The following is a 16,818-nucleotide window of genomic DNA, read 5'->3' as shown; positions in this document are numbered from 1 at the left end:
GGTCTCTCATCTGAATTAAATGTTCTAGCCCAGAAGTGATATGTATCACTTCCACTTACAATTAATTGGTCACAAGGGGACCAGAGCAAGTGATATTATCATGTGCCCATGCCAGGGTGGTTTGAAGAAATATTGTCAAACTGACAGTATGGTTCTTTTTTGCATTTGCCCTTTCTCCTGCCTCATTCTAGGATTGCCCAGGGGAAAAAAAGTACAATTTTTTTCTGTGCTTTATGTCAAGAAGAGTCTTAAGTTGGTTTTATTGCAATACCATTTTTCTACATCTCCACAGTGATTATTAGTACCTATTTAGAACTACCTAGTTGTCTTCTGAAGACGTCCTATGATTATTGTAGTGAAACAAACTCTAAAATAGTATTGTTCTCTTTGTAACAAAAGGCTCATACTTTCTATCTATGTACTCATCTGTGAAAAAGAAAACAATCATATTAGGGATTGAAAACTGTTACTTGAAGATTTTGTACCCAGTAGCATGGTCTCCCCTGGTAGCTCAGCCGGTAAAGAATCCACCTGCAATGCAGGAGACCCCGGTTCAATTCCTGGATTGGGAAGATCTCCTGTAGAAGGGATAGGCTACCCACTCCAGTATTCTTGGGCTTTTCCTCGTGGCTCAGATGGTAAAGAATCTGCCAGCAATGTGGGAGACCTGGATTTGATCCCTTGGTTGGGAAGATTCCCTGGAGGAGGGCATAGCAACCCACTCTAGTATTCTTGCCTGGAAAATCCCCATGGACAGAGGAGCCTAGTGAGCTATAGTCCATGGAGTTCTGAAAAGTTGGACACAACTGAGCAACTAACCATAGGATGGTCCTATATTCCAAGCTAAAAAGATACACCATAAAAGGGATATAACCTAAGTTGGCAGAGGAATGAATAAAAGAGCTATATTATTACCTTGTATCATGTATTATGGTGACTATTAGCTGTGTTAGGGTTCAAAATTTGACTTTTGTGCCTAACACCTCTTTCCTGACTTTGGCAGAATCTATGGCCCCTCATGGAGAAGGAAATGGCAACCCACTCCAGTGTTCTTGCCTGGAGAATCCCAGGGACGGGGGAGCCTGGTGGGCTGCTGTCTATGGGGTCGCACAGAGTCAGACATGTCTGAAGCGACTTAGCAGCAGCAGCAGCAGTGGCTCCTTGGTGGAGAAGGCAATGGCACCCCACTCCAGTACTCTTGCCTGGAAAGTCCCATGGATGAAGGAGCCTGGAAGGCTGCAGTCCATGGGGTCGCTGAGGGTTAGACATGACTGAGCGGCTTCACTTTCACTTTTCACTTTCATGCATTGGAGAAGGAAATGGCAACCCACTCCAGTGTTCTTGCCTGGAGAATCCCAGGGATGGGGGAGCCTGGTGGGCTGCCATCTATGGGGTCGCACAGAGTCAGACATGACTGAAGTGACTTAGCAGCAGCAGCCGCAGCATGGGTCCTCCTCCTCTATCCCCTCAAATCCCCTTTCTGTTGCAGTGCATGTCAGTTTGACTTCCACAAACCAAATCTTGTATTTTTGTTGCAGGGTTGCCCTCAGGTTGTCAGAACCATTTTGCCTGCAGGCATGAAGGGCCAGAAGTGGTTCCAATTGAACAAATTATCATCACTCCCAGGGCCTTAACCAAAAGTGTTAGTGTGAGAATATAAATACTTCAGCAACCTTGTCCTTCAACTGGGATAATTCTGAGGCATGTGTAAATTGCCAGAACCTCCCAGAGAGGATCAAGCTTTAGTTGTCCACTGTGGGAACTGGCTTAATTGCGTGTTCCTTACTGGTTGTCTGTACTTCTCGAAATCACCACCCCTCCTTTCCACTCCCCTGAGGGTTCCTGCATTTTTCCAAACAAACTGCATCCACTCCTGCCTTGCCTCAGAGTATAGGCTTCTATGGGGAACACAGCAATAAACAAGTGCCAATTTAGAAGAAATATATATTTTAATGAATACACTTTGGGAAATAAGACAAAGGAAGAAGAAATAACCCCAACATGAGTTCAAAGGAATCCTGTGGGGTAAAGGTGGTGAGGCCCTAGGAAAGGCACAGCGTTTCTGAAACATTCACCACGTGAAAGGCTTGCAGCAAACACATTACAAAATGCTTCATAACATAACCCTCTTTCAGAGGTTTGAAATGCATTAATTCAATATCAAAGGTTTTGTGAAGTCCTGAAAACTTGTTTAATATCCTTTAGTTGAGAATTTCACAAACATGTTTCACCATAGAACACTTTTTTTCAGAGGGCCCTGTAAATCACACTTTTTAAAATGCTTATTTTTTGAGGGGGGTTCAGGATTGGGAACATGTGTACACCCATGGCAGATTCATGTTGATGTATGGAAAAACCAATACAATATTGTAAAGTAATTAGCCTCTAGTTAAAATAAATAAATTAAAAAAATAAATAAATGAATAAACTGTGTTGTGTGTGTGTGTGTGTCTGTGCGTGTGTGTGTGTGCATGCTCAGTTGCTCAGTCATGTAGGACTTTTCACAACATCCTGGACTATAGCCTACCAGGCTGTTCTGTCCATGGGATTTTCCAAGCAAGAACACTGGAGAGGGTAGCCATTGCCTTCTCCAAGGGATCTTCCTGACCCAGGGATCTAACCTGAGTCTCCTGCATTGACAGGCAGATTCTTACCACCTCACCACCTGGGAAGCCCAAACTGCATTATAAGGGAGAATAAAATATACTTATTTTAAAAAATTAAAACTCCACCAACTTAGAATTTGATAATATTCAATACAGATCAGGCTAAAAGATTCATACCTTTTCAATGAAGAATAAATCTTCTAAGCCTTAAACAGAATTCACAAGGTTATTCTTAACTTAGCTAAGAAAATAGCTTTTCAAAAAATGTTAGTGGAAATCCATTGTTATCTAAATGGAGAATGCCAACTTCAAGGGAATCTTGTCTTCCTATTAAAAGAGACTGTTTACACAGGAGTCCTGGAGATAATCATTATTATCTACTTTTAAATCTTACTTTAAAAATTAAAAAAAAACAATGGCAAACAATTATTTATCAAATGCCTATATGTATTGGACACAAAATATTTTCATAAATACATTATATTGCAGATGAATTTTTTTCCAGAGTTGCTTTCTTTTGGAAAGGAAGAGGAAAAAATAACACTGAACTTAAGTCTGAGACACTTCAGTTATTACTGGTTTTGTTTTTTTATTTTTAGCATTCAACTAATGAGCTCTGTCTGTCAGATGCTGAATCTAGAAGGTTGCATAAGGTTGCTTTAAGAAAGGTGTTTTTAACTAACATAAACATCACTTTTTAACAAGCTAAAAATGATTAATTTTTATTTTATCAAAACTTTTCAATATGATTAGCAAGAATGTATTGAGGATAATTTTCAAGTTCAATTAGAAGAGACCACAAGGAAGCCAGTTTTGAGCATGCAAACATTCAGATGAGAAGACAGAATATAATGGAAATTCCAGCTATATGAGAATGGGATTTTTTGTATTATGGATATTTTGAAAAGTAATTTGAATGAGAATTTTTTAAGCATTACTTTACTAGCATGTGAGATGAGTGCAATTGTGCTGTAGTTTGAGCATTCTTTGGCATTGAAGCAACACTTAGAACTGGACATGGAACAATAGACTGGTTCCAAATATGAAAAGGAGTACGTCAAGGCTGTATATTGTCACCTTGCTTATTTAACTTATATGGAGAGTACACCATGAGAAATGCTGGGCTGGAAGAAGCACAAGCTGGAATCAAGATTGCCAGGAGAAATATCAATAACCTCAGATATGCAGATGACACCACCCTTGTGGCAGAAAATGAAAAAGAACTAAAAAGCCTCTCGATGAAAGTGAAAGTGGAGAGTGAAAAAGTTGGCTTAAAACTCAACATTCAGAAAACTAAGATCATGGCATCCTGTCCCATCACTTCATGGGAAACAGATGGGTAAACAGTGGAAACAGTGATAGACTTTATTTTCCTGTGCTCCAAAATCACTGCAGATGGTGAGTGCAGCCATGAAATTAAAAGACGCTTGCTCCTTGGAAGGAAAGTTATGACCAAACTAGACAGCATATTAAAAAGCAGAGGCATTACTTTGCCAACAAAGGTCTGTCTAGTCAAGGCTATGGTTTTTCCAGTAGTCATGTGTGGATGTGAGAGTTGGACTATAAAGAAAGCTGAGTGCTGAAGAATTGATGCTTTTGAAGTGTGGTGTTGGAGAAGACTCTTGAGAGTCCCTTGGACTGCAAAGAGATCCACCCAGTCCATTCTAAAGGAGATCAGTCCTGGGTGTTCATTGGAAGGACTGATGTTGAAGCTGAAACTCCAATACTTTGGCCACCTAATGCAAGGAGCTGACTCACTGAAAAAGACCCTGATGCTGGGAAAGATTGAGGGCAGGAGGAGAAGGGGACGACAGAGGATGAGATGATTGGATGGCATCACCGACTCAATGGACATGGGTTTGAGTGGACTCCGGGAGTTGGTGATGGACAGGGAGGCCTGGCATGCTGTGGTTCATGGGGTCACAAAGAGTCAGACACAACTGAGCGACTGAAATGAACTGAACTGAACTGAAGTTGCATGAATTATGAGATGAGTTACCAAAAGTGAAGTAATTTCAAATGTATCTAAGCAACAAAATTAAATAGTAATTGAATAAAATATTTCAAAGGGTGCTTATAGCCACTAAAGCACTCAGTGGAACCTTCTGGGATTTTTTTCCCCACAACTATTAAAAATCCAGATTATATGATTTAAGATAGCTTCAATATGGCCTAGCTTATTTGATTTAAAGAGCTAAATACTACCCTGGAAGTGTCTTAATGCATATAATGGTTCTGCTGTGGTTAAATAGAAAAATTACTGGCCTTACAATCAGGAGAACTTAGCTTATCAAACTCTGTAGACTGATAATCTTGGGAGCTGAATGATTTAATTTCTTTATATCTCAATTTCCACATCTTTAAAATTACATATTCATATATTTGTAATATGTAAATTATATATATACATATCACATATATATCTATTTCTACATATACACGTACATACATGCATATAAATTTGTATGTGTGCATGCTAAGTTGCTTCAGTTGTATCTGACTCTGCAAACCTGTGGGCTGTAGCCCACAAAGCTTTTCTGTTCATGGGATTCTCCAGACAAAAATATTGGAGTGGGTTGCCTTGCCCTCCTCCAGGGGATCTTCCTGACCCAGGGATTGAACCCGCATCTCTCATGTCTCCTGCATTGGTAGGTGGGCTGTTTACCACTAGTGCCACCTGGGAAGCCCCCACATGTATGCATAAATGCATAAATATATGTCCACACATATTTACATGTCCACATATTTACATATATGTCCACACATCTATGGGCTTCTCTGGTGGTAAAGAATCTGCCTGCCAATGCAGGAGACATGGGTTCAGTCTCTGGGTCGGGAGGATCCCTTGGAGAAGGAAATGGCAACCCACTCCAGTATTATAGCCTGGGAAATTCCATGAACAGAGGAGCCTGGTGGGCTACAGTTCCATGGGGTCACAACAGAGTCAGACCCAACTAAGTGCCTAAGTAAACAAAAAGGGCTCAAGTACTATTGTGTTTTTTTTCTCTTCCTTCCTCCAGAAAGACCTTGCTTATTTTCTGAATTCTCTGGATCCAGTATTATTTCTGATTTACAGGTAATATTCAATACTGATGACTGAATGACCACCCAATCTAGGTACTCAGCACAGCAGCTGTCCTTCCAGGTCAAACCTAGGCTATTGGGTTTGATTCTCCATGTGCACAGAATCAAGGGTGACTTGTCTCCCCAGGTCTGCTCCTCTAACATGGTAGCTCTTGAATCAGAAGTCCCCCATGCCTTCACAGTCTCCTCTGAAAGCCTCCTCTTCTCTCACACTTTAAAAATCTTTGATTCACCTTGCTGAGCCCTCACTAATGTTTCTCCTTTTCCTTGTTGAAATCTCAATATTTGCTTTAAAATACTTCAATATAGAGACAATGCTCTCTCTCTCTTTATCTTTGTATGTGTGTGTATATGAGAGAGAGAGAAATTGGTTCTAATCTACACTCCAGAGTTGGTTATTGTCCCAAATGGGAAAACACTCCAGGGAGCATTATGTAGAATTTAATCACAAGCCTCCAGGGCTCAGTTCTCTTGATTTCTGACCAGCAGCAGAGTTGTGTTTTTTGTTTTTTGTTTTTTTTAACTTAATATATGTTGCCCAAGTAAAATTATGAATTAGTAAAATTTATGAATTGGCTAGAATTATTTTAGTGACATTGCCCATTTTTTCATAAGCAGAAGTAAAAATCTAATAAGCCCAGAAGCTTTTTGCTCTCCTGAATGGCAGCTGAAACTTGATTCCAATGAATTCCAGTGTATCCATCCCCAATATAGCCAGAGTGAGCCGAATCCAAGACTTGAGTCATCCTTTCACAAAGTGTGATTGGATCGCCTCAGTGGAGAGACTGTGCTCACAGCAGTTTGCATGACTGGCTTTACATCCTGATGATAAGAAATGCTTGCAGATGTGGCAAAGTTCATTTGAGTTCTGAATTCATTGTCACCTAGGAAAGTTGTGAAGCGAACTCTATAATCCTCACCTATTTCTCTGAGATGCTTCCCCCAAACCCAAATAATTGTAAACAACCAAATTCACAGATCAGTTGTGCAATCTGGCTCAGATAGCAATGTACAGGGTTACTTTACATGAATTTTAAAGTAAAAGCAGGTAACAAAACTCTTTTCTAAAAGGCAAAATCTAAAGATGAGAAAACAGTCTGGACTTGTTCCCCTTGTTCTTCTAAATACATGTGTTGTATTACAGTTTCAGAAGGAAATCTGGGGGCTATTTCAAAATAAATCATGGTGCTCCACAGGTGAAAATACAGAACATCAAGGGCAGCAAGATGGACTGAATTGAGAGGGGGTTGGTATTATCTCTCCTACTTAATCTTTGACTCCACATACATATTTAGGAAGTAAAATATAGAAAAATGTTGCCATGGCTGATGATGGAATACTTGCCAATATTTGGGGGGGGGAAATTGTAAGAGGTTAAATTAGTCTAAGTGATACAGATGAAGGGTATCTGTCTCCTTTAACCCCCAACCAAGGGACCTATTTCCAGGTAGACTGAGACAAGTGAGAGCAGATCACTGACAATTCAAAAACTAGTAGTCATGGGGATTTATATGACAGAGAAGTGAAGCTATTAAGTGAAGAAGTTAGAACTTAGATGTGGTTTACACACAAGTTAAAATTAATCAAGACCTGTCCAGAGAAGGGAGAGGGGTATTTGGCTTGGTTAAATGTCCTCATTAAGGAGGAGGAATCTCTCAGATTTGATGTTGCAAATTAGTTCAGCCCCTGATATAACTCTGTCAGAAACAAAAAAAAAAGAGGAGAGGAATGTCAATTTATCACAGAGATATAGGCCAGAAGACAATTCCTGGCTTCATTAAGTAATGACCGTGGTACTGAAGTAAAGTTGATGACTGTGATTTATATTCAGGGAGGCTGTGTTTACAGTTGGAAAATTAAAGGACTTAAGAACGAAATCAAATATGTTTTAAATTTCTAAACGTGGTAAGATTTGTTTGTACCTGTTAGATCGAACACATTTGTAAAAAGAAGCAATTTTTTTTAAATGCTAGACTTATAAAAATATCTGTAAGCTGAATTTAAACTGTAATAACAAAATAGGGATTCAATTCATAAATCACTAAATTAAAATAAGCAAACCTAAAAGTAAAGATGATCTTCTATGTAGGCTTTGTAGAAGTAGCATTTAGTTTTTCTACTACAGAGAGTGCATTTGAGTAGCTAAAAATTAATTAGAATAAATAACTCTTTGGTTTAAATGCAGAGGATTGCCAGTCTATAGGACAGAAATGGGGAACTTCATTTAAACTAAAGGATCCTAATCTAGAAAAAGGCATCAAACAGAAAATGAAAAATATACCTAGCTGTCAAAAAATTCTTATTCTGAGACAATTTTTGTTTTACAAAGACCTTTGATTATCTATCAGATCAGATCAGATCAGTCGCTCAGTCGTGTCCGACTCTTTGTGACCCCATGAATCGCAGCACGCCAGGCCTCCCTGTTCATCACCAACTCCCGGAGTTCACTCAGACTCAGTCCATCGAGTCAGTGATGCCATCCAGCCATCTCATTCTCTGTCGTCCCCTTCTCCTCTTGCCCCAATCCCTCCCAGCATCAGAGTCTTTTCCAATGAGTCAACTCTTCGCATGAGGTGGCCAAAGTACTGGAGTTTCAGCTTTAGCATCATTCCTTCCAAAGAAATCCCAGGGCTGATCTCCTTCAGAATGGACTGGTTGGATCTCCTTGCAGCCCAAGGGACTCTCAAGAGTCTTCTCCAACACCACACTTCAAAAGCATCAATTCTTCGGTGCTCAGCCTTCTTCACAGTCCAACTCTCACATCCATACCTGACCACAGGAAAAACCACAGCCTTGACTAGACAAAACTTTGTTGGCAAAGTAATGTCTCTGCTTTTGAATATGCTATCTAGGTTGGTCATAACTTTCCTTCCAACGAGTAAGCGTCTTTTAATTTCATGGCTGCATTCACCATCTGCCGTGATTTTGGAGCCCAGAAAAATAAAGTCTGACACTGTTTCCACTGTTCCCCATCTATTTCCCATGAAGTGATGGGACCGGATGCCATGATCTTCGTTTTCTGAATGTTGAGCTTTAAGCCCACTTTTTCACTCTCCACTTTCACTTTCATCAAGAGGCTTTTGAGTTCCTCTTCACTTTCTGCCATAAGGGTGGTGTCATCTGCATATCTGAGGTTATTGATATTTCTCCTGGCAATCTTGATTCCAGCTTGTGTTTCTTCCAGTCCAGCGTTTCTCATGATGTACTCTGCATAGAAGTTAAATAAGCAAGGTGACAATATACAGCCTTGAAGTACTCCTTTTCCTATTTGGAACCAGACTGTTGTTCCATGTCCAGTTCTAACTGTTGCTTTCTGACCTGCATACAAATTTCTCAAGAGGCAGATCAGGTGGTCTGGTATTCCCATCTCTTTCAGAATTTTCCACAGTTTATTGTGATCCACACAGTCAAAGGCTTTGGCATAGTCAATAAAGCAGAAATAGATGCTTTTCTGGAACTCTCTTGCTTTTTCCATGATCCAGCGGATGTTGGCAATTTGATCTCTGGTTCCTCTGCCTTTTCTAAAACCAGCCTGAACATCAGGAAGTTCATGGTTCACATATTGCTGAAGCCTGGCTTGGAGAATTTTGAGCATTTCTTTACTAGCATGTGAGATGAGTGCAATTGTGTGGTAGTTTGAGCATTCTTTGGCATTGCCTTTCTTTGGGATTGGAATGAAAACTGACCTTTTCCAGTCCTGTGGCCACTGCTGAGTTTTCCAAATTTGCTGGCATATTGAGTGCAGCACTTTCACAGCATCATCTTTCAGGATTTGGAATAGCTCAACTGGAATTCCATCACCTCCACTAGCTTTGTTCATAGTGATGCTTTCTAAGGCCCACTTGACTTCACTTTCCAGGATGTCTGGCTCTAGATGAGTCATCACACCATTGTGATTATCTGGGTCATGAAGATCTTTTTTGTACAGTTCTTCTGTGTATTCTTGCCATCTCTTCTTAATATCTTCTGCTTCTATTAGGTCCATACCATTTCTGTCCTTTATCGAGCTCATCTTTGCATGAAATGTTCCTTTGGTATCTGATTTTCTTAAAGAGATCTCTAGTCTTTCCCATTCTGTTGTTTTCCTCTATTTCTTTGCATTGATTGCTGAAGAAGGCTTCTTATCTCTTCTTGCTATTCTTTGGAACTCTGCATTCAGATGTTTATATTTTTCCTTTTCTCCTTTGCTTTTTGCTTCTCTTCTTTTCACAGCTATTTGTAAGGCCTCCCCAGACAGCCATTTTGCTTTTTTGCATTTTGTTTCCATGGGGATGGTCTTGATCCCTGTCTCCTGTACAATGTCACGAACCTCATTCCATAGTTCATCAGGCACTCTATCTATCAGATCTAGGCCCTTAAATCTATTTCACACTTCCACTGTATAATCATAAGGGATTTGATTTAGGTCATACCTGAATGGTCTAGTGGTTTTCCCTACTTTCTTCAATTTAAGTCTGAATTTGGCAATAAGAAGTTCATGGTCTGAGCCACAGTCAGCTCTTGGTCTTTTTTGTTGTTGTTGACTGTATAGAGCTTCTCCATCTTTGGCTGCAAAGAATATAATCAATCTGATTTCAGTGTTGACCATCTGGTGATGCCCATGTATAGAGTCTTCTCTTGTGTTGTTGGAAGAGGGTGTTTGTTATGACCAGTGCATTTTCTTGGCAAAACTCTATTAGTCTTTGCCCTGCTTCATTCCGTATTCCAAGGCCAAATTTTCCTGTTACTCCAGGTGTTTCTTGACTTCCTACTTTTGCATTCCAGTCCCCTATAATGAAAAGGACATCTTTTTTGGGTGTTAGTTCTAAAAGATCTTGTAGGTCTTCATAGAAAAGTGCAATGAATCATATATACATACATATTTGTAGATTTTAAATGATGTTCAATGTTTTGGGGTTTCAAAATACACCTCATTTTTAAAGATAGCAAACCAATTGATTGACATAATGAAGTTTTAACTTATTAAGATGGTAAAATATGAAAAACAACAAATTTTGATTAAAAAGTTAAAGCTTTTATTGGTAATAAGGTAATGGACAGTTGTTTTACTCTTTGTCAAAGTGCTTTCACACTTGGTCAAAAAGCAGTTGGGCATATTAGTGTAGGTCTATTTCCAAGTTATCTATTCTGCTCCATTATCTGTCTTCTGGAATACTGGAATCACTTTTAAGATTCTATTTTGTGCTTGACATAGTGGTTTTTAGTAGCTTTTTACATATGTGCTATAGTTTTTATTTCACATGTATATAATTTTTCACAATCTGTGTCATCATTTTAACTAGCTAAATGTAGACATCTTATTACCATTTATGTCGCTTTATCCTCCCATACATGTAACATAATTGTTAAAATATTTTCTCCATATACATTTAGAATCACATTTAGTAGGTTATAATTTTAGTTTTAGTCATTAAGTATAATTTAGCAATTTCAGACAGAGAAGGCAATGGCACCCCACTCCAGTACTCTTCCCTGGAAAATCCCATGGGCAGAGGAGCCTGGTAGGCTGCAGTCCATGGGGTCGAGAAGAGTCAGACAGGACTGAGCGATTTCACTTTCACTTTTCACTTTCATGCATTGGAGAAGGAAATGGCAACCCACTGCAGTGTTCTTGCCTGGAGAATCCCAAGGACGGGGGAGCCTGATTGGCTGCTGTCTATGGGGTCACACAGAGTCGGACACGACTGAAGCGACTTAGCAGCAGCAGCAGCAGCAGCAGCAATCTCAAAAGCAATCACTCTTATTTATGTATTATTTTTATTTATCGTGTTTGTTCTTCCTGATGTTTCAAGTTTCTTTCTTTTAGTAATAAACACATGAACATCCAAAGAATCATGCTGAGTGAAAATGTCATTCCCAAAAGATTACATGATGTGTGATTCCATTCATACAATACCCATGAAATGACAAAATTGCAGAAATGGAAAACAGATTAGTAGTTGCCATGGGTTAAGAGGGTGATAAGATGGGGGAAGTAGATGTGACTATAAAATAGCATCCTGAATGATCCTTGTATTGATAGAAATCTCAACTATTTTAATGTTAATATCCTGCCTGTGATGAATTGCACTATAGCTGTGCAAGATATACCCATGGGGGAAAGTGAGTAAAAGATACATGAGATCCCTCTCTGTTGTTTACATGTTTTTGTGTTATTATTCACGATTGCATGTGAATCTATAGTAGCCTCCAAAGGTTAATTTAAAAATGAATGAATGATGCTTAAAAAAATGAAACTCCAGTACTTTGGCCACCTCATGTGGAGAGTTGACTCATTGGAAAAGACTCTGATGCTGGGAGGGATTGGGGGCAGGAGGAGTAGGGGACGACAGAGGATGAGATGGCTGGATGGCATCACTGACTCGATGGACGTGAGTCTGAGTGAACTTCGGGAGTTGGTGATGGACAGGGAGGCCTGGTGTGCTTCGATTCATGGGGTCACAAAGAGTCGGACATGACTGAGCGACTGAACTGAACTGAACTGAATGAAAATATACAATATCTGATATGACTGATGTGCTTGGTTGCTAAGTTGTATCCGATTCTTTTACGATTCCATGGACTGTGGCTCACCAGGCTCCTCTGTCCATGGATTTTCCAAGCAAGAATACTGGAGTGGGTTGTTATTTCCTCCTTTAGGGGATCTTCCCCACCCAGGGATCTAATTCACATCTCCTACATTTGTAGGTGGATTCTTAACCACTGAGCCACCAGGGAAACTCCAATATGACTGATAGGAAGTGGGTCATACTCATAGTAAAAGGCAGGATCAGTTTTCTTGGCAAAACTTGTATTTATGAAATCTTCCTTGTCCTTGTGAAGTCCCTCAGTTGTGTCTGACTCTCTGAGACCCAATGGACTATAACGTATCAGGCTCCTCCATTCATGGGATTGTCCAGGCAAGAGTACTGGAGTGGGTTACCATTTCCTTCTACAAGGGATTTTCCTGACCCAGGGATCGAACCTGGGTCTCCCGCATCGCAGGCAGACGCTTTACCATCTGAGCCACCAGAGAAGCCCCATGAAATCTTCACTGACAACTAAACATTTATTAATTTTTGGTGAGCTGGATTATGCTGAAACAAAACTCATATTAAAAGCTTTAGGTAGTACATTTAGCTTTCTCAAAATGGAATAGAAAACCTGACTCCCAAGCAATATATTTCTAATTAAATATTTTTACTGAAGAAAGGCCCATGGCGGGAAAATCTATTCTCTTCTATGTACTTAGAAGTGTCATACTACTCCTTAAATTTAAAACATTGTATAAATACTTACACCACTTCACTTAGTAACCAATTATTTCAAGTAACTCAAGAATGTAATATTTTGCTCAATCCTAGTAGAAGAATACATTCTGATAATAAGAATAAATGTGTTTGAAGTGCACTGAATATTCAAGTGTTACTTGAATATTGATACTGTTATTCTAAAACTTTTATTTTTGAATAAAGTAATTATATTAGTAACTAATCATTATAGAGCACTATAGAGCATATAGTACAGAACTAAGCAGCTTGGTTGGCTTCCCAGGTGGCACAGTGGCAAAAAACAGGCCTGCCCATGCAGGAGATGCAAGTTCAATCTCTGAGCCAGGAGGATCCCTTGGAGGATGAAATGGCAACCCACTCCCATATCCTTGCCTGGAAAATTTCACAAACAGAGGAATCTGATGGACTACAGTCCATAGGGTCATGATGAGTCGGACACAACTGAGCCCATACACAATCCTTATTTGTATAATACAATGGTGGCACTAATAGTAAAGAATCCACCTGCCAATGCAGGAGATGCAAAACATGCAAGTTCAATCCCTGGGTCAGGAAGATCCCTGGTGTATGAAATGGCAACCCACTCCAGTATTCTTTCCTGGAAAATTCCATGAACAGAGGAGCCCAATGGGCTACAGTCCATGAGACCACAGAGAGTCAGATATGACTGGGCACACAAAGAAAGAAATATATAATATAGTGAGTAATTATGTTATTGTTATCAGATGCAAACTTTTGGCATAAAAGTAGACATAATTACAGATACCAAGAAGTTAAGTTGAAATGCTAAAATACTAGTACTTAATTAAATATATCTATATAAACTAAGCTTTTTGGAAAATACTATATGTCGTATTAGTTGTGTTATGGACTGAATAACTGTATCCTCCCCAAATTCATATTTTGAAGCCTAAGTCTCCAGTGTGATGGTATTTGGAAGTTGGGCCTTTGGGAGGCAGCTAGGCCTTGAGGGTGAAGCCCTCATTAATAGGATTAGTGCCCTTATAAGAATGGACAAGGAAAGATGCTCTCTTTCAAACATGTAAGGACACAGAAAGACAAAAGCTGTCTACAGACCAGGAAGTTGACTCTCACCAGATATCATATCTTCTGAGACCTTGATCTTGGATTTTCCAACCTCTAGAACTGTGAAAAATAAACATTTCCTATTTACAACACCAAATCTATGTATTTTTAATCACAGCTTGAACTAAGATAAGTAGTAACTACTGAAACAGTCTAGAAACAGTGCTGTCCCGTGGAGCTCAAACATGCTTTGCATCCACAGAACTTTCATTTTGGTCTTTACTGCTACTTTCTATTGGGCTTCCCAGGTGGTTTGGTGGTAAAGAATCCACCTGCAATACAGGAGACATGGGTGTGATCCCGGGGTAGGGAAGAACTCCTGGAGAAGGAAATGGCAACTCACTCCAGTATTCTTGCCTGGAGAATCCAATGGACAGAGAGGCTGGTGGGCTATAGTCCATGGGGTCACAAAAGAGTCCCATATGACGTGGCAAATAAACAATAACTGCTGCTGCTGCTGCTAAGTCGCTTCAGTCGTGTCCGACTCTGTGTGACCCCATAGACGGCAGCCCACCAGGCTCCCCCGTCTACTACTTTCTATTAAAAGGAATGCTGGCTTCCTGGGGAAATGACTGATATCCTGTCTGAAGGAAAGGCAGTACAAGATGAATCTGGAGTAACATTTTGTTCTAAAAAGCAAAGAGCTTTTCAAAAATTAATGGCAAACAGTTATGGCAAAAGGACTTAGAAATAAGCTCCCATTGGCCAAAGTGGTAATATTTGGGCATTGTACTGGAAAGAATAAAATAATAGCAATCTATCTTAAAATGCATTGTGTCCTTATGATTTTTGTCAGTGGAAAAGTAGTACAAATTACCTAAAATGTATTTTTTTAATGTTTAACTTATACATAAACAAGTCTTTTGATTCATCTTCCAACAGTGGAAATATAAATAAGCTAAAGGACGTTACAAATAAATCAATTACACAAATCCAAAGGTGAAGACATTCCAAGAGATAAAAGGCATGAATCTGTAATAGCCAGAGTGGCAGCATAAAAAATACTATTAAACATGGAAAGACACTAACTTCACATAAAAACCAGCTTGTAAAGTGTGATCCTGGGTTTAATTTAATACTGACAAACAAGCTTCAAAGGAATTTTGGAAGAACAACTAGAAAAATGTGAATATTGAATGAGTATCAGATGTTATTAAGAATATATTATTCATTTTATTAAAGACAGTGCTATTATTTTGGCCATGTAACCTAAAAATTATTTTTAGAGGAGTACACAGAAATATTTAGGAGTAGTTTACACTGTTTAAAATTTGCCTTAAAAAGTCTTCAGTTAAGTAAGTATGATTTATATGTTTATCAGCTGCATAATAACAGTATTCAGTTACCCTAATTGGGACTGTGCTCTCTGGGGATGATCAGCTAACATTTCATGAAAGGTCACACACCAAAGATAGCTACTGCGAATACCTAATCAATTTTTCAAATCTTCACTCAGCCATATAAGGTTTTGTCAATTAGTATCATAGACGTTCAAAAGGAAATTTAGTGTTAGGAATATGCTGGCTTGGCTAAAATTATTGTAGAGTAACTCTCTGCTTTTACATGAAAATGATATGATAGCAAGATCAATAACATGAACCCTCAGCAGGGTGCTTTCTGCTTGCCCTCAAAATGATACTGGACTAGAAACAAGGTAATTGTTCTACTTTTAATGCTCCACTAATTCATTCTTGAAGGACCATGCTTCTCTGAAATTTACAGATTTGACAAATTGTACAGAATTGATCTTAAATTGATACAGAATTACCTTTAGAATCAATCTTCACTTTTTAACTGTAGATATAGTTCATCATGGGCCTCCCTGGTGGCTCAGATGATAAAGAATCTGCCTGCAATGCACAGGACCTGGGTTTGATCCTGGATTGGGAAGATTCCCCAGAGAAGGGAATGCCAATGCACTCCAGTGTTCTTCCCTGGAGAATTCCATGGACAGAGGAGCCTGGCGGGCTACAGTCCATGGGATTGTAAAGATCTGGACACACTGAGCAACTAACACATTCACTTTTTCTTCACAGCCCATCATGTCTCTTAAAATGAATTTTGATGCTTTAAAATCTGTTTGTTCTCAGTTATGTTGAAGTTTGTTTCAAACAGTAAAGATTTTCCTCATATGAGGTATGATATCTTATGGGTGATAAACAACAAGTTCAGTTCAGTTCAGTTCAGTCACTCAGTCGTGTCTGACTCTTTGCGACCCCACGGACTGCAGCAAGCATGCCAGGACTCCTTGTCTATCACCAACTCCCGGAGTCCACTCAAACTCATGTCCATTGAGTCAGTGATGCCATCCAGCCATCTCATCCTCTGTCTTCCTCTTCTCCTCCTGCCCTCAATCTTTCCCAGCATCAGGGTCTTTTCAAATGAGTCAGTTCTTGGTATCAGGTGGCCAAAGTATTGGAGTTTCAGCTTCAGCATCAGTCCTTCCAATGAATATTCAGGACTGATTTCCTTTAGGATGGACTGGTTGGATCTCCTTGCAGTCCAAGGGACTCTCAAGAGTCTTCTCCAACACCAGTTAAAAAGCATCAATTCTTCCATGCTCAGCTTTTTTTATAGTCCAACTCTCATATCCATACATGACTACTGTAAAAACCATAGCTTTGACTAGACGGACCTTTGTTGGCAAAATAATGTCTCTGCTTTTTAATATGCTGTCTAGGTTGGTCATAACTTTTCTTCCAAGGAGCAAGCATCTCTTAATTTCATGGCTGCAGTCACCATCTGCAGTGATTTTGGAGCCTCTCAAAATA

The 16,818-nt window shown here is 39.4% G+C and overlaps 1 non-coding gene across 1 annotated transcript; it reads right to left on the bottom strand.

Annotated features, from left to right (window-relative positions):
• Nucleotides 1-12,632: 12,632 nt before the first annotated feature.
• TRNAR-GCG (transfer RNA arginine (anticodon GCG)) lies at nt 12,633-12,706 on the bottom strand. The gene has a single exon. It is a non-coding gene; the product is annotated as a tRNA-Arg (tRNA).
• Nucleotides 12,707-16,818: the final 4,112 nt, after the last annotated feature.

This window comes from Bos grunniens, chromosome 9, assembly GCF_055505025.1.
Source record: "Bos grunniens cultivar Pamir isolate PY7600 chromosome 9, Bosgru_T2T1.0, whole genome shotgun sequence".
Taxonomy (NCBI): Eukaryota; Metazoa; Chordata; class Mammalia; order Artiodactyla; family Bovidae; genus Bos; species Bos grunniens.
The sequence above is the reverse complement of the archived record's forward strand: the minus strand, read 5'-3'. Positions and strand labels throughout refer to the sequence as shown.